Here is a 27,172-nt window from a genome sequence, read left to right as displayed (position 1 = left end):
GTAAGATTCCTTTCAAAGCAGCTTACAGGATGAATTGAAATAAAGACAGGTAGAAAGAGAAGTGACTACAGAAAAGTAAGGCCCGGTGAGAGGTGAGCCCAGGAAGGGTGGGGAGGAGCTCAGAAGGTGCAGTCAAGAGACTCATTAGGGGCAGAATGGAGACATCTTAGAGAATGAGAGGGCAAGGTGGGTTGGGGACCCAGAATGGTACATGGTTCAATGGTTCAGGTTTGCAGCCAGTGCAGGTGGAAGCCAAGCAGAGGAAGAGGGAACATTTTAAAGGGGAGCTCACACATGTGTTCAGTTTTAGAAATTTAATTAATATTATCTTATTAGTATAATGACAAAGATGTTCATATGACTCAGTTTTATGCTAATGCCGACTTGTAAGCAGAACATATTGTTTCCATGTGAGAACCTTCTCCCAACTCTTAGATGTCCTTCCAAGTACTTCCTCCAATTATAGTTGCTTATCTTCCTCATGTCTGTGTCTCCCAATCAGAATGACAAGAACACGCTTATGAATTTCACTTCTTGGCTCTCTAGGGAAAACACATGCGCGCACGCGCGCGCGCACAAACACACACACACACACACACACACACACACACACACACACCACATTTGTGCTCTGAAAGATTTCCCTGTGCCTCACAAAGCACTAGAAGTATTTCTTCTTTTTCTCTTCCTGTGACTTGCTTCCTGTGACTTGCTTTGAAGTCTTTGTTGTCAGGAGAATTAATTTGAGTCTCAGAGCATTGGAGCTAGAATGAAAAAACTTGTCTTTGCTGTTAACTTGTGTTAGGCAGAAGATGTCACTCTTTTGGAGCTTTATTTCACTATTTATAAAATTAAAGGATTGGATTAGATAAGAGTTTCTTAACTCTTTTGGCTCTTGACCTCATTTAGGGGATCCCTAATATTACATGGAAAATTGTTTGTCTCTTTATTGAAGCACTTGTCTCCAACAAGATCCACACCTCTCATCAGATTCTTAGGGTTCTGGGCCCCCCGAAGTAAAAACAAAAAACACTAGTATGATCATTGACATAGCCACTGGATTTGTTGCCATAAAGCTGCTATTTTTTGATGGTAGCAAAAATATTCGGCATGGCATAATAGTTTTCTTAGATGTAGCCCTATTCTAGGAATTCATTCTTAAGTTATTCTGTTCCTTTTAGTGCCTCTATGATCATCTAAGATGCCACCTTAATCACAGCATCAGGTCTCTGAGGGGGAGGATGGAGTGGGGAAAATCACAGAGGTCAGTGGGGGGAGGATTCTGTGTGGTCAAAACCTCTGCCACCTGATTCTTGAGACTAGGGGCATGTTTAGATTTTCTTCCCTTCACTTATGCAAGCCGCAAGAAAGGATGTGAAACCCTTGGCACTGTTAAAAGAGTTGCCGATGTCTGTCCTGGACAGAAATTGGCTGCAAAGTACAAGCATGAACAAAACTGGCCAAAAGCTTGTCTAACTCAGAGCAGTGACAGTTACAGAGATAAAGTGAGTGAGATAAAGCGAGAATGAGTGTTGACCTTAGAGCTATTTTTAAGTCTGAACGTTGGCCAGTGCTCTAATAAACTAACCCAAACAGACTTTGTAAGTTCCAGATAGCATAATTATATACTGATGACTTTTTGTTTCTCCATAACTCCATAAGAATATACAGAGTTTAGCTTCATTTCTGTTTGCTTAATTTATAAACAATGGTTTAGTCTTCTAAGAAATTTTCACAGGATCTATATTGACCTTAATCATATTTATCTCTGCTGCCCCTTGTCCTTGATTTCCCTTTTTGTCTCTCCCAAATCCTAGAGACTATGGATTCGCAAAGTAACTGAGGTTAAATGATCCAGTTTTGTTCATTTGTTTGTTTATTAAATTGTGATTTTACCCAATCTATGTGTTTTTACCACACATATTTATTTATTAAATTGTAATTTTCCTCAACCTGTCATTTTGTTTTTACTGTATATACCCACTGAGCAACATGTCACAATGACTCACTGGATTAAATCCAACAATATTTGAACTGGTCTGTAGCCTGTTGAGTGAGTCCAGTGACAACTTGCTTGGAAATTGCAGGAATGCTATTTGCAGGAATTTCTGCAGCCCTAAAATGACAGGGCACTTGATAAATGTAGAATATGTATGATCGTGATAGCTGGCCTCTGGTTTGGTATGAGACATCCATAGGCAAGTAGACACAGTGCAGCAATGCATTAGTATTCAAATGCAATAACAGTTCACACATTTTTAAAGTAAGAATCATTGATAAAATATTAATATAGAAAAGCCGTGATCAAAAACAACTACATTAAAAAAACTTTTTTTTTTGCTCTAAAGTGTTGAGAACAAGAAAATCTCGAATGTTGTCTCCAGTTGTAATCTGGTTGACAAGTCTAAGAAATTAATTTATCAGTGATTATGTAATTAATACTCAGGCACACTTTTTTACTCTTGTGTGGCAAAAGTTTAATCTTGTTACTGTATTTAGACATGATATATATAAGCATTCCTTCCCATTCAACATATAATTTTGGAAACCTATAATTCCTAATGGGGAATCAAGTCTGTAAAACTTAACCAGAGTTCGGCAAATGTATTTACATTCGATTCCTGGAAATGAAAACCTTGAGTTCTGTTTTTGTTTGATTCTGGCTCACTGTGTTAAAATTAGGAGGAGGCAGGCCATGACCCCAGTTAGCATCAAGTCATAGTATTTAATGTGAGATGGAAAGAGCAATTTCAAAGCAACTTAAAATTTTAAAACTTTCAAGGTGTAACAGGGGTTCAGTCCTAACATTTAGTATCTTCAACATGGTGATTTGTCAGTAGAATCCCTTCTGTGTATTCCCATGAATAGCCATTCTATAGCCTCCTTAAGAAGACAGGTGTTGGTCTTAATAGTTAAAATGAGTTGTAAAGATTCTAAAGTAAAAAGGAAGTTGCTGATTATTTCCAAATGAGGGGAAATTATTAAGTAGATTCCCATTCCCTAAATATTCTGTGGAGATTGTACAGCACAAGGTTTTGATAAACCTGTCATTAAAAAGTCATTTGCTCATTTAAAGTCTTAATTTGAGTGTATGAGTAAAAGGTTTTAAGTAATTATGGCTCAAAATTAATTTATCAGTGATTATGTGATTTATCAGTGATTATGAAATAGCACCAGTTTTTATTGTATGTAGAATGTCCCAATAAGATGAAATGAGCTTCTATTAATACTTGATGTTTCTATTTAAAAAGCTAAATGATTATATGGATGTAGTTACAACTTTAATTTTTATGAATCCGTTTGGTGTTATCTTCAAGAACTATTTCAGTGAATAGGATACCACATACTACTTTTTAATAAAAATGTTAAGCTTGAATCCTAAATTTTGAAGAAACCGAGAATACTAGATAAAGGCCTTAATGTTCTCCACACTAAACGCACTGCCTTTACATGACCAGTCATGTCATATTTATTACCACGTAATTAGAAATCACTGGCACTGGCCTGTAAAAGATACCTGCATGTTTCCTGGACATCCCATATAGAATGCTCTTCTGCATAGGGCATTCAATAACACCACCATAAACTTGGTCTGTCTTTCCATGCTGTGGCAAGATAGAATGCCGATATTCTAACTTCACTACCTAATAGCTTCTCTGGAAAGCATTTAAAAGTAGAGATTTTTTTAAAAATTTTTTTTTAACGTTTATTTATTTTTGAGACAGAGAGAGACAGAGCATGAACAGGGGAGGGGCAGAGAGAGAGGGAGAAACAGAATCTGAAACAGGCTCCAGGCTCTGAGCTGTCAGCACAGAGCCCGACGTGGGGCTTGCACTCACGGACCGTGAGGTCATGACCTGAGCCGAAGTCGGACACTCAACCGACCAAGCCACCCAGGCGCCCCTAAAAGTAGAGATTTTTAGTGGTAGATGACAGAAGCTCAAGTGAATGTTAAAAGGTCTAATTGGCTTTATTAATTGATGCATGAATCAACAACATCCAGTCTAGGAAAGGGTAGCTCCTAGGAATTGTGGAAATGGAAGGATTTTATGGGCAGAATTGGATGGGACAGTTAGCAAAACAACAATTGTTTCAGGCAAGGTCACCTTCCCTGAGAGGAAGACAAAAGGGTCTTACTAGGTGGATTGCCTCATCATCCTTTAGGGAACTGAGAGGGCCCCTGTGACAGATTACCTCATCAGTGCTGACCAGAAAAATCCTGACTGACCAGGACTAGTTTCTCAGGGAGGCTGAGATTACAAATAGGTTAGGTATTAAGCCCTGGTTTGGGGACTTGACCTAGCACAGGTGATGCCATTTGAGGCCTGTGTGTTTTTTTAACCCTGGAATTCATCCCAGGTGAATCTGAGTCAACTCAGTTACTTCCACATCACCAATGGCTTTGTTCGTGGCTACGTGGTGAAACAAACCATATGTAGACCTGACTTTTTTTAAAGCCCATGTTTGTTCTAAAATCCAGTTTTGTTGTGCATAGATGAAATTCTGGTTTGTGTTTCCTATGGATTTCTCTTTACTTAATATCACACTTATAATGATGCTTACAAAATACTGTTTATGATAATAGGCTGCTTAGAGGTTACTTTTCTTTCTTTCTGAAGATAAAGTAAAAAACAAAACAGAAGATATTTTCAAACTTGGAAATAGTTAACTTTAAAATTAAACTTGAGGCTTTACTGATCCTTAACACGCAATATTCATTTTTCTGGATATAAATTGTTTCAAGCCCAAATGGTGCATTAAGATGTTTCAGAAACTTTACCGAGACGCCTTATTTTTGTTTACCACTTAAAATTGTTTTCTCCTGCATGAACTGAAACCTTGTGGTTATAGTCGTTGCTTATCCACTTGTTTCACTGTAGCGTATCAGGTAGGTTTTTATTGTATTTGGCAGACTTGTTTATTTAAGAAAGCCTTAACAAACATTTATGAAATACTAGTTGGCAAGAAAATTGAGAAAAACAAAACAAAACAAAACAACTTGTTCATACACACAGGTTTGCATGATTGCCCTCTCCTGAGGCAACAGTGTCATTACTTTTTACAAAGGGTTAGAAATGAGAGCTGACAGCCATTCACAGATCAAATCCTACTTCGTTTGTCAAGTAGCCACATTCTCTGCGACACAGTCTACTTAATCTGGGCCACACGTCTATTGTCTTCTAATTTAAGTTTTTTTAGATTCAAACACTCTCGAAGAAAGGCCACCCCCTACTATCACGTACATACCAAATTTTTATGCTGTTTTTATATTAATACCATAGAATATTCCAGAATACGCCTTCATAAGCTTTACAGAAAGACTTAGAGATTTGCATATGAGATGCATATCTTGCAGTTGATTTTGAATTCTATTTACAACTATTTTCTGCCTTTGCTCTCTTCCCTTATGATGGAAAGTGTGATGGGATTAAATTATTGTTAATACAGTTCACCCTTGAACAGCATGGGTTTGAACTGTGTGGATCCACTTATATGCAGATTTTTTCAATAGATACAGTACCATACTGTAAATGTATTTCTTTCTAAAGTTTTCTTAATATTTTTTCTACCTTCCTTTATTGTACAAATATAGTATATAATATGACCTACAAAGTATGTGTTAATCGACTGTTAATGTTATATGTCAGCCTTCTGGTCAACAGTAGGCTATTAAAGTTTTGGGGGAGTCCAAAGTTATGCACAGATTTTCAAGTACATGAGAGTTAAGCGCTCATAACCCCCATATTGTCCAAGGATCAACTGTATAATGATGGCTGCATATGACTGTCGTCACTAATATCATTAGGAAAAACATTATAATTATGCCCCTTGTAGGGGAACTTTTTGTTTTATAATTTTTGTTAGTATACAGAGATAATTGAAATGAATATTATTTATTTGCAGAATAATAATTTCTGTATATTTATCCATTGTGCCCTGGTTTTACTTTGTAATCACACTCTAAATATTTTTTATTAGCCAGGAGTTCATAAATATTTCATTGTTGATAAAGAGAAAAGAATTACTTTTAATGAAAATGAGAATTACGGTTTCAGAGTGGAAAACATATCCTTCCCAAGTTTTCTGGAGAATATATTTTGAAGAGAAAAAAGCATGTATGTCCAACTCTGCTGAAAGTGTTGTGTGTGTGTAAAGATAACTTCAAAGGAGTTATATAAGAAATTGCACTGGGGGAGATGCAATGTGTGTATAAATAAGTGCCACATGAGATAGTGCAAGTAGCAGGTGGAATAGATAGTTTTAAGGGCTAGAAGAGACAGATCATTCTGCTCAAGGGGATTGAGAAATGCTTTATGGAATAGATATCAATATCAAATGCCTAACATTGAAAATCTAAGGGGTGCCTGGATAGCTCAGTCGCTTGAGATTTGGACTTTGGCTCAGGTCTTGATCTTGTGGTTCACAAGTTCGAGCCCCACGTTGGGCTCTGTGCTGACAGCTCAGAGGCTGGAGCCTACTTCAGATTCTGTGCCTCTATCTCTCTCTGCCCCTTCCCTGCTCATGCTCTGTCTCTCTTTCTCTCTCAAATAAAATAAAAACATTTAAAAAAATCTGAAAGACCACAGTTACAAGAATGAGGGCAGGAACTAAATAATCATTGTGTTAATTAAGGGTATGACAAGCCTTGCAGATAATTGGCAAGACTTGCAGATAATTAAGGGTATGGCAAGCCTTGCAGATAATACATAATTGTAGCACAGATTTTACTGTTGGATTTTTAACTAAAGCAAAACTTATACTGAGAGTAATAGATTTTGTTAGACAAGTAATGACAAAAAATGGTAGAAAGCTTGAGATACTTGGTACTGTGCCTTCATTTATTCTTTGAACAATACTTTTTGGAACTGTACTGGGATAGGTAAAAGGCACTAAAATAAGGCAGATGTGTTCCGACCATCAAAGAGCTTAGAGTATAACTGGGTTTAGGTAGGGGAAATTCATGTTTTACTGTTTTTGGATGGCAAGTTCTGTTGTTTAATTCTTGAACATAGATAAGTAAGCAACTACTACGTAAATAGCATCAGTCATATGAAAGCCATGCTTGGCAGAAGACACGCATGCACAGAAGAATGGAAGCATGTGTGGTTACAAAGTTAGGGCATGTTGTAATCGCACATACTTACATCATGCTACTGATGGAAGGTTTGATTTAAAAGATGACTCCTTGGAGGTTGATAATGAGGTGGATAAGAGGCATGTGGCATGCGTCAGGTGAGTGCTTTTCCAAAAACTAGGGACTTGCCTCTTGATGTGAGAGGGTGAGGCTGTCACTTGTGACATCATCCCAGTTTTATGATTTCAAAAGTGATGAATGTAAAGTTGATTAGGTTATATTAAAAGTTCAAAAATGATAAGTTATGTATGAGATACTCTGTTGCTTAAGGCTTTTGTCCTCAATTTTTTAGTATAAAGTATGTGCTATTTTACTTGTTATTTGAGGCGTTTATCTACTAAATATTCTTTAGAGAGGAATGCATTTGATGATAAGCATAGATACTGATCGACAGCATATAAAATATAAGCTTTAGCCAACTTAGTAAGAATAGTGGCACCCCCCCCAAAATGCCCATGCCCTAACTCCTGGAACCTGCAAATATGTTACCTTACATGGCAAAAGAAAAGTAAGGTTGCAGATGCAAATAAGATTGCTAATCAGTTGACTTTAAATAGGCAGATGATCCTGCATCATCTGAGTTGGCCCAATGTATTCATAAGGGTACTTAAAAGTGGAAGACGAAGGCAAAAGTCTCAGTGATGTGAAGCGAGAAAGATGTGACCAGCTATTGCTGGCTTTGAAGATGGAAGGAGGCTACAAGCCAAAGAATATGGGTAATTTCTAGAAGATACCTAAGATAATAAATTTATATTGTTCTAAGGTACTGAATTTGTGGTAATTTATTACGGCAACAAACAGAAAACTAATACATAAATATTTAATAGTGGTAAGGAACATTTACAGGTTACTGTTAGAAAATGCTTGAAACAAAATATATATTAGTGCCAACAAGAAGTTGGAGAATAAAATGTCAAAATTAATAGAATTTAAGAGGTTCCTGGGTGGCTCATTTGGTTAAGTGTTCGACTTTTGATTTTGGCTCAGGTCATGATCTCAAGCTCCAAGTTGAACTCTGTGCTGACAGCATGGAGCCTGCTTGGGATTCTTTCTCTTCCTCTCGCTACCCTTTCCCTGCTTGTGTGCTCGTGCTCGTTCTCTCTTTCTCTCTCTCTCTAAATAAATAAATAAATAAAAATTAATTAAAATATATTAGAATTTAATATCATAGTTTAAAATCATGATTTGTTTAGAATAAGTGTGAGCCTTAGAGTACTTTTTTTTTTTTTTTAATATTTGCTGGTGAAGCAACAATTTGAATCTAACCACATGAAGCTCATTGGCATGATTTAGGGATTTTTAAAAGGGGATGTACATATTTTTAAATATAATGCAGAATTATAAATATGCTGGCACCCATATTATTTGGATATTGACAGTATAGTAAAGTACCTCAAATCTGAGGAATCATGTTTTATATGTCATGATATTGGTGAAAAGATTTCCTTAATCCTTATTTTCTTAAAGTTTCTAATATTCATAATGAAGTATGTGTATCTTTGTGTACATGTCTGTGTGTGGGGATGTGTGCTTTAACAAAATAAGAATCATTTTCTCTGGGTTACAAATGGTACCATAATGAGCTTTCCCAGGAAAAATTTTGGTATTGGGGCCAGGTCTCCTGTATAAGGGATTGAATAGAGGACTATATATGTTTCTGCAACTTAAAATGAACCATGTGCAAAATACATTTGGACTCTTAAAGCAAATGTGCAGTTAGTAATTTCTCAAGAATTTTAAAGAGCCCCTCATGAAGGTTGTCAGTGAAGAGCTAGCAGCTGATTGTCCTTCCAGAAATATTACTTATCTTTGAAAAACTTCTTTTTGCCTTGGTTTTCCAGCCATTAGTCTCTCCCAAGAGAACTTTGAACTTAGGTATCACAGAAAGTTCCAGGGATATCAAACAGTTCACTTGGTACGTGCTTTCATAACACCAAGGGCCTTCCCATTTAGGCTTAAGTTATAAAGTGTGTTTCCAAAAGCTTAAATCTTTCAAAGTTAGCCAGTAAACTGCACTGTGGCTGTTGTATACAGTGGAATAGAATATCTTATTTGGAAGAGACATTAGTTTCTCCCACTTCCAGGTTGATACTCGTCCTGAGATCAGAAATTTTGTCTCCGTTAATAAAACAATATTGCTGGACTGAGATTTAGTACATGTAAAGATAAATCTCACTACTTGCTGCTTGCTTTATCTCTTTGAATTTAAATTTCCTTTTCTCTCTCTTTGGACCCTTTTGTGGACTACTTTCTGGTTGTGAGGCTCAAATGACATAATATATTAGAGACTCATGTGAAATAATCTAAGGCATGGGTTTTCAGTATTTTCTCCTCTGCACCATCCCCCCACCCCCCGCCAAAGTTAATGACTGCATGGTGAAATTTATTGGCAAAATTATGTTACTGTATAATACTCATGGAAACTGATGATTTATATTGACTTATAAGATGCTCTCAGTAGTCAGGCAGCAAAGAAGCCAGTTTAACCCAGCAGTTCCCACACTTAGCAGACTATGATACCCTTTTGTCACAGAACATACAGTACATGTTGTTTAACGTTGTTTGGAAACTGCCTTCATGCAGAAACTTACATGTAAGGAAACTAAGGCCTCAGGAGTTTATGGTTGGAACATGGCAGTGGAGGGAGGTACTGCACCTTTACAATCAATTGAAATTCCTTTATTTTCTTCTTTCATTTTGCAGGTAGAGAACCACAGAGGTTTATAAAGGTTTCTATGGGACTAGGGATTTCAGAAATAATTCTTAATATCTTTAATTGCATAACTTAAAAAAATTTACTTATTGTTAGTACTATTATCGTCGTCATTATATCCCGTTGATCTTAACTCGCCTCTTTTCAAAGTGTTTGTGGTAACTCTAGTAAAAATTGTGCGTGACATCATTTATTTTATGAATGCATGCTAATAATTATATTTAGGTCTAAAATCATGTCATAGTTTTGTGGAAGACTTATATAAGAAATTGTAAAGTTTACTGTGACCATAAATCAGCTGCATGAATCAGCTTCCCCTTGGTTGCAAACTTTATCATAGTTGTGTTTTCCAAGGTCCATCAGTTCTATTTAGACAATAGAGGCCAACGTGTTGAAGGCCTGATATTGTGTGCTCCATTGGTTAGCAGTCAGGCTTTATCTCTTTAATTGCCAAGGCATGTCTCTGAGGTAGTATTTATTCCAATTTTATAGGTAAAGAATCCGAAGTATATTTTCTTGACTCCCTGTTTGTTAGGAGAGCCATTGTTCTTCTAGTTACTTGAATGCCACCAAGAATCCTAATTATTCCTCCATGTTCTAGAGTCAGTAGCTAAGTGCTCTGAATTCTAGTTCTATATTTCTGGCATTTCCCACTTCCTTTTTTTATTCCTAATGTGACCACTATAATTTAGGTATTCATTGCCTCTTAGGAGTTGCTGGGATAGTTTCATAGGTGGTTCCTCCAGTAATGTCTTTTCTGAAAACTGTCCTACATCCCACAGCTAAAATACCTGACTACATCTGTAGATTCCATTGTTCATACCATTGTTACTGTGTTGGGCTGCTATTAAGAGACAATGATGAGGGGCACCTGGGTGGCTCAGTCGGTTAAGCATCCGACTTCGGCTCAGGTCATGATCTCGCGGTCCGTGAGTTCAAGCCCCGCGTCAGGCTCTGTGCTGACAGCTCAGAGCCTGGAGCCCGTTTTAGATTCTGGGTCTCCCTCTCTCTTTGCCCCTTCCCTGTTCATGCTCTGTCTCTCTCTGTCTCAAAAATAAATAAACATTAAAAAAAATTTTAAAAAAGAAACAATGATGATAGGTACATTAGTGCTTTGCGCATCACTAAGGAAACCATAGTTTTTCAGTCATTCCTCTGTCAGAGAGAAATAGACTTTATGTAAATATGACTTCAACCAGAATTAAATGTTCATCATTCAAGGATTTCTTTTGGAGGTAAGTTGCACATCCAGTGACCTTATTTGTACTTTTCTCTTCAGTTAGGAACTTGCTTCTGTGAACACTTAACATCCTACGTAACCCCTAGCTTAAATGGATTTCATGCATGTTCATAGCTTTCTGTGCTACACTTTTCTGCGACTTGTGTTTTTATTGACTTGTGTCTCAAAATTGTTGCATAAGAGAAGTCTTTAATTCTCTGGATGTCTTTGATAAAATCTTTCCTGAATAATGGAAAGTTTTACCCTCTAAATGCCCTGAAGCATGCATTTCAAATCACTTTGGCCTTCAAGTACTTTACTCCCAGAGAAGATTACATATGGGTTAATTTTTTTTGTTTGTGTTTTCATTTCTACGATGGAAATGCAATCATGGTTCTGATGGTCGTGGTGTGGAGTTTGTAAACTGCTTGACATAGATGGCACATGCTGTTCTCGGTGCTTTGTACTTAGTAACTCAGCCAATTAGAACATAAAGAATATCTGATATTCTTCCCAACTTAATTTTTCAACCATGAGGTTCAAGTAGAGTATAAAACTGCCAAGCCTACCTGATGACAAATACTTACTATAGTTTTTCTTGGTCTATTTCAAGCAATTGTTACTCATTTTTAAATCATCTTGGTGGAACCTTACGACAATTCTTGTCTGAGGAGGAAGAAACTAAGTTATAGGGGAGCCAGGGTTGAGATTGATTACTCTTTGCTCTGGTGATTTTATAATGCATTAATGTGCTAAAATCGAAAAGTACTTAAAACCTCATTAGAATTTAACACAGGACAGGGTTTTGAATTATGCATTATTCTCAAGAGATTTATTACAGACCTATACTTATAATGTAGGTGGTGCATTTTGAGTAGGTTAGGAAGATAGCCAAAGAAATTTAAAATATAGTGTATGAATATAAACGTGGAAAACTCTTATCACAGAGTACTTTCCTTAAGATATGGGGACTATTTTCGAACAATTGTTTTTCCATGCCTACCTCAAAATCAATAGTTTTATTATAATTTATATTTAAATTACCAGCATATCAATGAATAAAGTCTTTTTTGGACTATATAATTTCTTTAATGCAATAAAGAACTTTATTTTTGAAATTAGAAACCTTTTCATAATAAGCATGGTCCTGTATTTAAATTGAGTATGTGCATATTTTGTACTCAGCGGAAGATCCAGGCTTGTCTAAAATTATGCATACAAATGCTTTGGGGTTTTTCTCATCAAGGAATTTGAAATGTAGTTAAATAAATAATCTTTCTAGCACTCTGATAATTACTAGCCTGGGAAAGATAAGAATTATAGTGAATGGTTGAATATATGATGCCTTTTTGCTATGCCCTTTAAAATGAAATATTTTAATATTCATATTTACATAGCTCAGTTAAATCTCTTATGTTTAATATTTTAGATTTGTTAGTCTTTGTAAGAAAATAAATCAAAATTTCTGTACAGCTTTTTGCTCATTTAGGGTCCATTTTTTTTACTCATTTACATAAATTAGAGAAGAAAAATATATAAAAGCTGGTTCTTGGTGTTTTGAATAAATTCAAGTGTTGAGTATTGGTTAAATATTTAAGAAATTGTATAATTAAAGCCTCGGTGTCAAAATATTTTATTTTATAAATTGTTATACAATATTTTTCTTAAAAAAGAAAAAAGAAGATATAGGGGGTTTGTGGATGCTCATCTCCACCATTCTAACAAAAGTAGCCATGGATAAACTGTAAATGAATGATTGGCCATGTACCAGTGACACATAGTAAAGACCAAAGGAACCTTGATTTGTTGTGAGGGCCATAGTTTGCTGACCCCTGACATGGAAGGAGGAAAGTGAAGCAAAGTGTTTGTTTGTTGTAAGTTTATTTATTTTGAGGGAGGGAAAGGGGCAGAGAGCAAGAGAGAGAGGGAGAGAGAATCCTAAGCAGGCTCCGTGCTGTCAATGCAGAACCCTAGGTGGAGCTCAAACTTACTGATCATTAGATCATGACCTGAGCCTAAGTCTGGTGCTTAACTGACTGAGCCACCCAGGCACACCAACCAAGAGAAGGTTCTTAATATTTGGTCCATTGATCACTTTTAGGCATTAGCATGCAGAATGTTGTATACTGGTTTCTTTTTCTTGTGAAATGTTTCATGCCTGTCTTCACTGCCTGAGTGATTGTGCCCCCCAAATATTAAAAAGCATTCTATTAATTAAAAATGGCAGAAGTTTATAAATAAATGTTTCCTGGATTATTCAAACAGATCTCTAGGAGATGCTGAGAAATAGTTAAACCTCATCAAAGTTGCCCATCAATTAGAAAGCCAGTTCCTACAAGACTGAGTAAAAAGGATTGTAAAAGGCGATGGTTTTGAAACTATGCTCTACAGAAAAATCCAACAGATTGCTCACGGGCTTCTGTGGGTGATGAGGGAGTCAGAAAGGAAAGTGTCACTGCTGCTCCTGATCTTCAATGGAGGCAATTCACCTTTGTATTTTATTTCTTTAAGTCTCTGCATATTAATTAATATAAATATAAGAAATGAGATCATACTTCTTGAAAACTAGTTGTGTAATAGTAAGTTAATGAACAATTTACTGTTGTTGTTTTTTTCCCTAGCCTGTACAGTATTTCTTTGGATATACTTTATCATGGGCAATAGTTCTGCTTGACACTTTTTTTTAACAGAGAATTTAATAATGGCAAAGTAATATCAGTCTTAAATTTAGTCATGTCTGTGGGAAATATGGCTGACCAGACTATGAGTCTGTTAGCCATAATGGTACTTCTTTGTATTTTGTAGCAGGTTTTCTTTCCCTGGAAAAACACTGCACCTATTGAAGGTTAGAATTGTAATTCCAATGTAGAAAATTCTGCCAAGTGTCTACTTTGGGAATATTTAAGTAATATTATTAATTCTTAAGCTGTATAGCAGATTTTAGTCTAGGTAACACAAGAGATGCATTTGTACATTCCTTCATTTATTGATTAATGTTTTTTAAGTGCCTACTATATCCTAAGCACCTGGGGTCTGTAGTAAATATAGTCTAGTTGCAAGAGAAAGAAAAAAAGCATTTGATTTTGGTATCACATTTCTCTTTTGAATTAGTATTAATACTATTTACTTGGGGGGAAAGCTCATGATAAATAAAGCAATTTAATTTCTTAAAATGTTATATTTGATGAGGACATTTTTGGATCTGCCGTTTAAACCTTAGAAAATTTCTGGTGTGGATAGGGTGGGTTCAGGGGTGGACACATCAGGTTTTGTTGTCTCTGTTTTGGTGATGTAAAAGAAAATGAGAATGAAGAAGCTTAATGATACCCAAGGGCACTGATCTTACATCAGAGATCTGTTAGACTGCCTGTTTCCTCCTCTCTCTCTTCTTTACCATGCTGCACTCTGCCTCTTCCTCACTTACTACCCCTTAGGGCTTTCTCATGTAAAGTGAGCTACACACACAGAGAATAAATAGGTCCTTTAAAATGTTTAGTTAATATTTTAACTCATGATTCTTACCGTCTACCATTCACCAAAGTACAGCATAATTTTAAAAAAGAAAATAGATTTTTAAATATTTTCATAATATGTAGACAATTTTATGGAACTAAAAAGTATATTAGGGTCATCAAGTTCCTTTTTTTTCCTTGTGCTTATGTTTTGGTGCTCAAGTTATAATTAGCTCACACCCCTCATTGCTAAAGCATGAAACACAGGTTAATACCGGTAAATACACACTGAAGGCATAATTTGGATACCCTCTGATCTCTTAAAACCTCTTGAATGATTCTAAAATATTCTTGGTTAATTGTTTTTGCCAGTACTTCAAATTTAGTTTTTGTATTTCTCAGGGTATACTCAAGAATGGCTTAACTTTTTCCTTTCACCCCAAGATACCATACCATTGCCAATTGTACCCTTGCATAGCCAAATCCTTTTCCTGAGAAATTAGAGTTATTTAAGCCAACAGTGATTTGTTCTATCTGGAAAATTATTGTAGGTGGTAAGTAAGCAGCAGACGTCTAGAAATGATGATCTTGTTTTCACATAAATATCTTCAGCTGTAAAGAGTTCAGTTAGAGAAATATATCAGATATATATGTGAATAGTTGACATAGTTTATGTTCTGTTAACCTTGTTTATTTTTACAGCATGTTGGTTTTATTGTTGTCTTAATATTTACGTTATATCTATTTTTGGTCACTTCAAAAATGAATAAAGCTTATGTTGTAAAATATTTTTCCTACATGGTATTTTCCTGAAGTTTTAATAAAGCATCACTAGTTTAATCAGCACTCAGTGCTCATATTTTGTGCAAGATTATAATTGCAAGCATGAATCTTTGATTCTTCATGGTTGTTTGTATATATCATATCATACAGTATGATAATGAGAAAGCAAAATTCATAACTATCTGTACATCTGGCTCAGAATTTTCATTATTAGGTTTATTCTTATTATTTTTGTGTACAAAATGCTTATAGAAAAAAAAAAGAACCACTACAGCAGTGGATATTCTAATGAAAAACTGAAGAATAGTGTCAGTGGAAGTTGAAGGAAAAAATGAACCTCTTTTTTGAAATAAGATGATTAAAAATTAAATTTTATGTAGTGTTCTTTTTTTTTTTTTCCATATCAGACAGGTAAAGTGCCAAGGTCCTAATAAGGTTTGAGGGAGGCACATATCACACAAAGGTGTGAACACGCAGTCATGCTTAGGACTACAAAAGGATCTAATATTCGTAATCGTATGCTAATTAAAGGAGATTTTCTGTAGCTATCTGTAAACCTCAGTCCTCCTTTGAATATTTAATTTTGAATACCATGTGTCTTCAGTATTGTTACCGTTAAAAAGTATAAGGTTAATACCCATACTTTTTATAAAATAATTCTTAAAGTGTAAAAGTATAATTAAGAGCAAAAGTCTTTTCCTCTACCTATTCCCCTCCCCTCCCATACTTAATCACATCAAAAAGGTTAAAGTATAGATCATTAGAGTTGAGTATTTCAGTTTTCCTTTCTGAAGTAGTATCTCAATCTTGTTTTCTATAATACAGTGCTTCAAGAAATTATCGTAAAGAATTCAAATGGTGCAAATTAGCGATCTCAGAGCTCTCAGATGTAGGGAATACTTTTAGAGAGATTAATCTAGACAGAAGTCTTAAGATGTATACATACATACATTAATATATAGGTGGGGCACCTGGGTAGCTCACTTGGTTAAGCAACCAACTCTTAATTTTGGCTCAGGTCATGATGTCACAGAAGGGAGATTGAGCCACTGTCAGGCTCATGCTGAGTGTGGAGCCTGTTTGAGATTCTCTCTCTCCCTCTTTCTCTCTCACCCACTCTTGTGCATGCTTGCTCTCTCTCTTTCAAAAAGAAATAGATATAAGTAATGTGCAGATACACACACACACACAAACACACACGTGTGTATATGTGTGTCAGAGATACATGGTACATCACTTCACAGAGTAATTTTATGGAAGAGAGTAGATATCCTTTGTTTATTGAGGTGGAATGAGAGGAGGGTAGTAGAAAGACATACCTGATATATATGTATTGGGTATTATATATATGTGTGTGTATGTATATGTGTGTATATGTGTATACAATATAAACATGTATAATTAATACTTTAATATATGTTTTTGTCTATATACATTAATACAATCCTATAACTTTATATGATATACAGCATTAATAAAATGTATGTTTAATATCTTCCCATTACCCTCATTCTCATTCCATTACAGTAGACAATGGATACCTACTTTCTTGTATGAAATCTCTGTGAGGTGCTGATGTTTTATGCATTTGATGCAGTGAAGACACCCTGGAAATAAAATGTTAGTGTCCAATACTAAACTATGAGTTCCTTAAGAATAAAGACCATCTGTTGGTTAGCAATTGTTAGCATTAATTTGTAACCCTGTTTCAGGTTTTACGTATTTGAAGTCAGTCTAGTTGGTAATTGGGTCCTTTTTGAACTTCAGAAAGGATGGAGCATACATAGAATCAAAGAAATAAAGTTATTTTGGAAATTCAGATGGAACTGGACTTAATACTCAGGACCCTCACTTATTTTCTGTCTAAACTTGGATGAGATACTTAATTTTTTTTTAGATTAATTTTCCTCTCTATAAAGATAAAAGAATATTCATATCATATGGTTATTCAGTGTATTAAATGAGTTTAAAACAGTTGGTAAAAGGCGTGTAAGATATTTTAGTTCAGATCTCTATAGTTAAATATCTTGAAATGATTCCTTTGCTCTTTAAATAAACTTTCCAATTTATAGTAAAATATTTAATACTTAAATTTTATATGTACGTGGTCAAGGTAAATCATGAATTTTATTTGCCGTTTAATGTATTTTTCCATATTAATTGGCTTTAGGTATCACACGGTTACATTTTTTTTTTTTATCTAAGAAAATAAAATTGAAAGGTTATTGAGAAGTAGGCCCAAAAATGTGCGAGTTTAGGACACACAAAAGGAGCCAGTTGAAAAGAAAGCAGTGTGTTTCTCAGCTTGTGTTCCTGGAAGGAAGATAGGAATACTTCCATCTGCCAAGGACATGGCAGGGATAACGGTCCACAAATGCATTAAAAAGGGTCCTGTAAGAGTTTTCATGCTTCAGAGATAAACATATAATTATTACCATATACAAGTTAAAAATAGTATGGAAATAGTTTTTCATGGAAGATTAACAACTGAAGCCAGAAATGTTTCTGGTTGCTCGTATGGAAATTGCTTTGTTAGATGATTGTACTCACTGGGTAAGAAGTAGTTAGCAATTTGTGTGACTTGTTACTGTCAAAATCCTGCATGGAGTGACTCTGATTTTAGATAAAGTTGTATATGCTGGTAGAATTATGATTTCGCTTTTGGCTTTTGAATCACAAGCAGATTTTTAGTAGCAAAGAAAAACCTTCCCTCTGGCCTTGTTTGTTGTCAGAGTGTAATGTTCATGCACGCTTGCATAAGTGTTCATAACAAGCTTGTAGATCCCAAAAGGAGCTGAAGAATAATTTCTGGTGGTCTTTGTGTAATTGCTGCCAGCTGAGGAAGCAAAATTCCAAATCAGTTTAAGTAACTTTCACAAATAACACTTACCATAATTATAAGGTAAAGCTCAATATATAGTTTATATAATAGAGTCTTACCTCACCACAAAGTAGTCAAAGAACAGTCAAGCAGAGGTCTTCACAGAAGTATATTTTAACCTTTTGCTTGACACTCTACTTCTTTAGGTTTATTAAAACCTTCTGGCTGTGCATTTGAAATTGTGCCTGTTTAAAACATCCTTGTATGAATTTTCTGTTTGGCTGTGAGCATTTCCAAAAGCACCTCACAATAATGCTAAGAAGGTGATCCTCAAAAGGCAGAAAATGCTACATCTTTGTTTAGGTATATTGGAATAAAGTGGTTTTGAGATCTTGGCCAAGGACAGTTAGTGTTATTTATTTACTTTTCAAATAGTGTGTTCGACTTTGGGGGAAATAAAACTTAAAAACCAGACCCTAAGATGGGATGTTAGTAAGTAATCATACTATAGAATTGTTACTTTTCAGAAAAGTCTAGCATAGTATTCACTTAAATATGGAACTTCTCATGATACCTTTGCTTTCTGGTTAGATTTAATTTGGGGCAGCTTCTTTTTAACTTTTATTTTTTTCAACATTTATTTATTTTTGAGACAGAGAGAAGTGGGAGAGGGGCTGAGAGAGAGGGAGACACAGAATCCAAAGCAGGCTTCAGGCTCTGAGCTGTCAGCACAGAGCCCAACACGGGGTTCAAACTCACAAAATGTGAGCTCATGACCTGAGCCAAAGTCAGATGCTTAACCAATGATCCACCCAGGCACCCCAATTTTGTGCAACTTCTTAGAAACATTTCTAGTATTTTGCAAAGGGTAAATTTGTATGTTTGTGGCTAAAATTCAATCATAATTTTTAAAAGCAAGTTGAGAAATGTCAGTATTATGCATATCCTGCCATATACATTTCTGTATCATTTAATCCTATGTTCATTTTTACTTATCTGTTAAAATTATAGAAAGTGTTCTTTAAGATGTTATGCTGTACAGACAGGTTTCATATATAAGAAATTATTTAACTTGATATCCCTATTTCCACACCTTCCTTTCCCTCATTAAAACATGCTTTCTTCTCTACTTTCCCTTTTTTGAGTGCTACTTTCCCATTAAAAGGTCTAGAAACTTAGGGGCTCCTGGGTGACTCAGTTAGTTAAGCAACCCACTTTGACTCAGGTCATGATCTCATGGTTTGTGAGTCCTAGCCCTGCGTTGGACTCTTTGCTGACAGCTCAGAACCTGGAGCCTGCTTCAGATTCTGTGTCTGCCTCTCTATTTGCCCCTCCCCACTCACACTGTCTGTCTGTCTCTCTCTCTCAGAAATAAACATCATTAAAAAAAATTTTTTTAAGAAGTCTACAAAGTTGAATCATTGAGGGAATTCTGAATAAACTTTCATACTATATATATATATATATATATATATATATATATATATGTGCTCATCCTTGTAGTCAAGGTCTCCCTTCATATCTAAAAATAATTACTTTCCTTACCTTTCATCCTGTGGCACATTAGCAATAATATCTGGAGACATTTTGAGTTGTCATAACCGAGGGTGTGGTGCTATGGGCAGATAATGAGCCGAGGTTGTGGATGATGATAAACATCATACAAAGCATAGCACAGCCTCCAGTGATCATTACTCAAGCCTAGAGTGACCATCACGTTCAGGTTGAAAACCCCTGCTCTAATTTCTGTTTGATCATTTGTTCTCCAGATGATTCTTTTTAAAATACTACTTATGCTATGTAAATCACCTGATGAAGCATCTTCAAGGGTGTTGTTATGAGTACATGATCTAAGTTCTGTACCCTGGTTTCAAACTTACTCAATTAATACATCCCATCCCTGCTGCTGTGAGGTCTTCTGTTGCCTTTGTTAGTTAGGGAGTTGACTTAACAGTCCTACTCTAGCATGTATTTGGGCCCCATATCTTCACAGCAGCCACCTACCCTTACCCTGGTGGTGCTGGGGAATTCTTCTACCTGTACTTCTGAACTAGCTCAAGTCCTGGAAGACATAATTAACCATTGTACAAAATCATTTCAGTGAGTTTATGTCATTATCTGTATACTACTTATTCACTATTTATTTTCTCATTTCTCTGATTATCTTCAGTTTAAAACATTCTTTCTATCAATGAAATCCATTGTGCAAAAATAAATGGAGCTGGGAATGCAAGCTGGTGCAGCCACTGGAAACCAGTATGGAGGTTCCTCAAAAAACTAAAAATAGAACTACTCTACGACCCAGTAATTGCAAAACTAGGTATTTATCCAAGGGATACAGGTGTGCTGTTTCAAAGGGACACATGCACCCAAATGTTTATAGTAGCATTTTCAACAATAGCCAAAGTATGGAAAGAGCCCAAATGTCCACTGAGGAATGAATGGATAAAGAAGATGTGGTATACATATACAACGGAGTATTACTCGGTAATCAAAAAGAATGAAATCTTGCCATTTGCAACTACGTGGATAGAACTGGAGGGCATTATGCTAAGTGAAATTATTCAGAGAAAGAAAAATATCATATGACTTCACTCACATGAGGACTTTAAGAGACAAAACATATGAACATAAGGGAAGGGAAACAAAAATAATATAAAAACAGGGAGGGGGACAAAACAGAAGAGACTCATAAATATGGAGAACAAACAGGATTACTGGAGGGGTTGTGGGAGGGGGGATGGGCTAAATGGGTAAGGGGCATTAAGGAATCTACTCCTGAAATCATTGTTGTACTTAATGCAAACTTATTTGGATGTAAATTTAAGAAAATAATAATATGGAGCATATTCCCTTTGGAAACCAGAAATCTTATCTATTTGAGGAGCAGAATGAGAAGTTTCAGTCTCCTTGATTTCTTGTTAGATTCTTAAGCAGCCTTTGAGGCATTATCAGATAATATTAAGATACAAACCCTTGTATTACTCTTTAACTTTTTGGTATATGTTTAACTATAAAATTCCTTATAGATTATAAATCTTTTTATGACAGAACCTACCTGATAACACATTGCTATGTAACTCACACTTGGATATATAGCACTATGTATATACATAATAGATAGTTATTAACTGTGAACAGAGTAACATGGCCAAGTCATCAAAAGTCATACTGGAAACAAAGTAAACAGAAAGCAGAATCTTAGCCTGGGCAGATTTATAGATTATAAGGACTAAATAGATAGATTCATCTTTTTTTGTTGAAATTTTCCTAAAAATGAACTAAAACAACAAAAAACAGGACATATATTCCATTCTGAAAATAGGGAACGTCCTCATCCTTAAATCCTAAACTTCTAGGAATATCTTCCAGATGTTATTCAATTTGGACCTAATTTGTAAAACAGGATACAGAGATTCATTACTTATGTCCCATAAATAAAAGTGTTCCTTGGCAGTATACAAAGGAAGAAACTTAGTTCAAGGGAGTTTCCCAATTAATGCAATTTGGCAGAATGAGGCTGGGTCAGTGTTAGGGAGTTGATATCTGCCCTTTGCAAATCCATTTTCCAATTTAGGAATGGGCAGTAAGGATAGGACTTGCAGTCATGGTGTTTTTTGTTTTGTTTTTGTTTTTAATTTGTTTATTTAATTCTGTTTTAAGGATTAAATAAAACATGTAAGACAGATTCTGCTAGGTGCCCATCTTCTCACTTCAGAACTCAATTTTTGCTGACACAGCAGCATAATTTCTCAACCATGCAGCTTCAGATGGTCTCTGACATAACCAACAATTTCCTAGAGTCTGTATTTAAAAAGACCCCTTTCTCTCTTGCTTCCTTCTATCTGGAAAATATCTAATATGCATCATTAAAGGAACATAAGTATTTCTTCTGATTTCAAAAAAAGAATATTCTCTCTTTCCAATAATCAAAATATTATAGCACATCTATTATTTTAACCTTCATTATTATAATTTTTTTATTGCACATAAGTCCTTTCAAGAGTTTTATCAGGGCAACTGATCTGGGGGGGTATGATTGTCACGCGGTGGGTGCAGTCTCAGATGATCTTGGGTAGAATGTGGACCAGCTTTTTTTTTTTTTTTTTTTTTTTTTAAGTTCAATAGTTACTTGTTCGATTACATTCCCATTCTTGTTTCAGGTCTTGTGTGAAAGTAGGGCCTCAATAGGGAAACAATGAGTCCTGTGAGTTGGAATGGCAATCTGTCAGAAATGGTGAAACACTGAAAGAGAAATATACTTTCTGGTCCCTGAGATTACATATCAAAGAGGAATGAGAGACACTGGGAGGGAGATGAAATGGACATGTAGAATAGGAAAAGAGACTAAGTTACATCTGGCTTGCAGAGAGTTATCAACAAATAAAGCCAGAAACCTAAATTTCATTTCTTAGACATTTTTTTTTCATTCAAAATATGTGCTTCCCTGTACAAATATGTATTAGCACTCACTCTGGTGTAGGCATCATAAGAAAACTGGGAGTGCAGTGCTGAGCCTGGACAGACAAGATTACATGTATCTGGTATCAGCCTAGAGCTTCAGGCCAGGAAAGAATCACATTAATAAATACAAAATTGGAACAGAGACAAGAGCTAAAAAGGAGAGGTCCCATGAGAGCCACGATGGATGGATTTGACCTAAGCAGGCATGTCCAGAAGGGCTTTTTTGAGGAAGAGGAACAAAAATGAAAAGGAACTTTTTCACCCACTCTGAGATCTGAAGGAAAGTAATGATGGAAGAGAAAGAATTCTGAAGAAAGGATAAGAATGCCTTATGACCGAAGAGAACTTCAACTCAAAAGGCTTAAGAATAGGCTAATGAGGTTAGACTGGAGAGATAAAGGAGGAGCATAATTATAGAGGAGCACCATGTGTGATGTGGCGAGAGGGATCAAATCATTTTTTCCTAAAAAAAATAATGGGTTTGATTGTACTGATTAAAATTGGATGTATTGCTCAAACTTTGAATCTTTTTCTTTTATGCTTCTATTCTCATGGTTAAGCTACAGTAATTAAAGCAATATATACCAATGTTTATTTATAACCATCCTGTAAGACTGAAAATAATTTGTATATTATGCATTTAGTCATGAAGTAAAACTAATTATTTTCGGATGTCTATGGATTGCTCATTACTATACTTTCTCTTTTTTTTTATTCATCTTATCTCTAGTCATAGTGACTTTATTTCTATGACTATCATAATGTTTTGTAAATATACCCTGTGTGGCATATTCTTAGTTCTGTCCATTATGGGCTCCTACTAACGTGGTGTGTTATTTGGGTCTAATTTGTCTTTCTGCCTTATGACTTTGAATTGGTGTGGATTCTTCTTGATCTTCACTGACTTTTTTTTTTTAATTTTCCATTCTATCATTAAGAATTTCCATGTCCTTGATCTTGTGTTCAGGGAATCGAGCCCCATGTTGGGCTCTGCATTGACAGCATGGAGCCTGCTTGGGTATCTCTCTCTCTCTCTCTCTCTCTCTCTCTCTCTCTCTCTTTCTCTCTTTCTTTCTCTCTCTCTCTCTCAAAATAAATAAATAAACTTAAAAAAGTATTTCCATGTCTTATGTTCTAGCCTAAATCTAGCTTTCTTACCAAGTTACTCTCTTGGCTTTGTTATTTGTCATCTGGTTTCTCTTCTTTATGTTAGAAACCCTTTCTCCCTGATTTATAACTCATGTGAAAAAGTCACATGGTATTTATTGTTTATCAGTGTAAAAAATGAATCCATTTGCTATAAAATGGCGTAAGTAAAATTTAAATTAGTTTTTTTGTGATTTATTCTTTTTGAACATCCTACAAATGTAGACTCAAATTACTTGGTGTGAGTTGCAGTTACTAAAAGTTATTGTTGATAATTCTGTTTTAATTTAGAAATGTCGGTACTCTGACACTTTTCAAGACTTAATTATGACCATTTTATGGGTTTTAATTTATTTTGCTTTGTTTTTGCCAATGTGATAATTATCTTTTTTATTACATTTCATAATTGGTTATTGCCAATGTTTTGAGAGCTACCAAGTTTTGTGGTTAGGGTCTTTGAAAGTATTAAATTATTTTAAAGTTTTTAAAGGTGGTTATTATTATTATTACTATTATTATTATTAATTTTGAGAGACAGAGAGAGGAATAGAGGATGTAAAGCTGGCTTTGTGCTGACAGCAGTGAGCCCGATGTGGGGCTTGAACTCACAAACTGTGAGATCATGACCTGAGCTGAAGTCGGTTGCTAACTCAAGTGAGCCACCTGGGCGCCCTTGAAAATATTAAATTTTATAACTTTTTTTTTTTTTTTACTATTTTACAGGAAAGTGCATATTATTCTGTGGATTGTTCTTAAACCTAACCACTTACTGAACTCTGTTCACAGTTCTTTTATATTTTCAAATGATTACTTTTTTATGTTTAAAAGAAGGATAGATTGTATTTTACTTTCCAGTATTTAACCCTTATATTTCTTATTTTCCCTGTTATATTAGCTAAGAAATCCAGTGCAGTGAGGTATATTAGAAGTGATGTCACTTATCCTTGTGTCTCTTTTAAGGGAAATTCGTATGAAAGAGATTCTTCTCCCCACTTGACTTCTTTTTTTTTTTTTCTTTCTCAGGAATAGATGTTGAACAGTACAAATACTAAATGTAATTAAAAGTTCTTCCTGTGTTATTCCCTTCATTTTATAATGTGTTAAATAACAGATTTTTATATGTTGAAACCAAACTAGAAATCTTAGTGTAAACTCTTCTTTTTCACAGTGTATTGTGGTGAGAGAACATTGTATGCATATTATCACAACTTTTAGTTAACACAATGTATTCACATTATTATTACCGTATAAATGTCATTTACTTCCAATAGCTTGCTTCCCTTATAGAAGATTATTTTTCTTTCGAAATTCCCTGACAACTTAAGACATTGTCATTTTTTTCCAGATTAAGTGCTCGTATGATCTGCTTTAGGCTGTGAGTAAACATCTGTATTGCCAATTCTTTAATGCAGGTAGGGAGTGATGGATCTGTCAGCCTGATGACTCCTTAGAATGTAGTTAATGAATACTTACCTTTAAGATTGGGCCAGGATCTTTTTCTGCTCCGTGAATTTGTTCAATCCCAAATTGAATCAACACAGAATTGTCTTCTCTAGAGCTCTACCTTGGGTCTGTAGTTTTTGTTTCTGGCCTAGTCCTCTCTCTTTCTCTTTCTCAAGAGTTCTCCAAAATTTCTAGTCACATTATAGCATGACCTGTTATTTTCCAGTATTATCATATGTGTATCTGTGTGTGCATGTATGAGGTTCCAAGTGCATTTAACCCCACCATAACCACCAGTACACATTTGCAGGGATTTAAAATGAGGAAGACATGTGCCCTTAGGCTACCACCTTGATCAAGCTTCTCAATGATTTATTAAAAAGGAACCCTTTCACAAATTAGAGTTTTGTTCTTCTGATACATTATTAAGTTATCCATTAGGCAATCTACTTCATAAAATTAAAAAGTAATTGAATTCTTCTTGAAAGGTACACTTAGAATTTATAACACTTTCTTTGAGGGGGGGGTCCCCAAAGAGGTCCACCATTATAATTCTTACTGCTTATAACGAGTAAGCGTAATTACAAGTAATTACTTATAATGAATAATAAGTAACTCTCATTACTTATAATCCCCTCATTGAAAGGTCATCCTGTCTTGGCTGTTATCTTTCTCATATTATCTTCAAATTTGTGGTGATTACTCTCTAGTTGATTCATTGAATTTATTCTTAATGAACGTAAAAATGATTCTATGGGGCTGCATAAGAGAAAGCAGCTATTTTTAAATGAATTGTATGTTATAGAGATGGCCCCAGAGTAAATGGAAGATAGCCTTGTCTGTTTTCTAACTGGAAGCAAGAAACTGAATAATTACTATGTAACAAAACTGTTTTATGTAACAAAACTGTTAGAAAGTTTATGTAACAAAACTGTTTTGTGTTTATTCACAGTTTTAAAAGATCAAGTTTTAGTTATAGTTTGGAAGAAAGAAACCACTCTTTTGTGGCTTCCTTCCCTTCCCTTTAGTGAAATAAATTGTATTTTTCATGCCACGTGATATATTCAATGTTTCAATGGCTCTTGAAAAGAGGTGATTAGCAATTTAATATCATGATAACTGTTAAGTCAAATTAAATTTACAATTTTTATTTTGTTTGTATTAATGAAAATACTTTGTTAATGTTTGGGTGCTGAAGAAAACCTTTACGTATTTGTCCTTCATTTACCAGCTATTTTTTTTTAAGTTTGTTTATTTATTTTAAGTGAGAGAGAGAACATGAAGAGGGAAGGGGCAGAGACAGAAAGGGAGGGAGAGAATCCCAAACAGGTTCTGTTCTGTGGGGACTGAGGCCAGGCTTGATCCCATGAAGCGTGAGATCATGACCTGCGCTGAAGTCAAGTGTTGGACCCTAAACTGACTGAGACACCAAGGTGCCCCTCAAGCTATTTTTATAAAATATAGAGAGTTGTAAGTAAAGCAGTTAAAAGCCCCACACATTCAGTATCCCTTTTAAATCCCTGACCCATGGATTTCTGTAGTTTAGTGTGGTATGGTGACTACTTCTTGTCATTCCTCTTAAGCACCATACAGTTTGGCATACAGTGCACATGTTAGAGTTCATTATCACCATCACATGATATTTATTGGGTGGCCCTGTAAGTTGGATGAGCTTCTGCTATGCACGTTAAAACAGTTATTTTTTTAAAAATATCTTCGGCTCCTAGTGATTGATATGCAGGTGGATGTTGCTGGACAGAGCTCTGAGTTACTAGGGCTTTTGAATCTTATTTCCTGACAAACAAGATAGATCTGCATGAATCTAACAGAGTTTGCCTTTGGACTTCCCTAAAATTTGACTCCCTTGTGGCTTATCTATAGTCACTATTCCTCTTCCGTAACTTAACTTGTTGTTTTGTTGCTTTATACACCCTAGCAATAAGCTATACATCAGGCTGCAGGAAATGGCAACTGATTCTTTTCTTTTGAAGGGAAG

The 27,172-nt window shown here is 35.2% G+C and overlaps 1 protein-coding gene and 1 non-coding gene across 2 annotated transcripts in view; one reads left to right on the top strand and one right to left on the bottom strand.

The window, feature by feature from the left end:
* The window catches only part of CRPPA (CDP-L-ribitol pyrophosphorylase A), a 325,460-nt gene that overhangs the window by 275,632 nt on the left and 22,656 nt on the right, over positions 1-27,172 (top strand). The window lies entirely within an intron of this gene.
* Positions 15,704-15,803, bottom strand: LOC122488863. Its single transcript, XR_006298775.1, has one exon. It is a non-coding gene; the product is annotated as a small nucleolar RNA U13 (small nucleolar RNA).

This window comes from Prionailurus bengalensis, chromosome A2, assembly GCF_016509475.1.
Source record: "Prionailurus bengalensis isolate Pbe53 chromosome A2, Fcat_Pben_1.1_paternal_pri, whole genome shotgun sequence".
NCBI lineage: Eukaryota > Metazoa > Chordata > Mammalia > Carnivora > Felidae > Prionailurus > Prionailurus bengalensis.
Note: the sequence above shows the minus strand (reverse complement) of the source record. Positions and strands in the feature narration are given on the sequence as shown.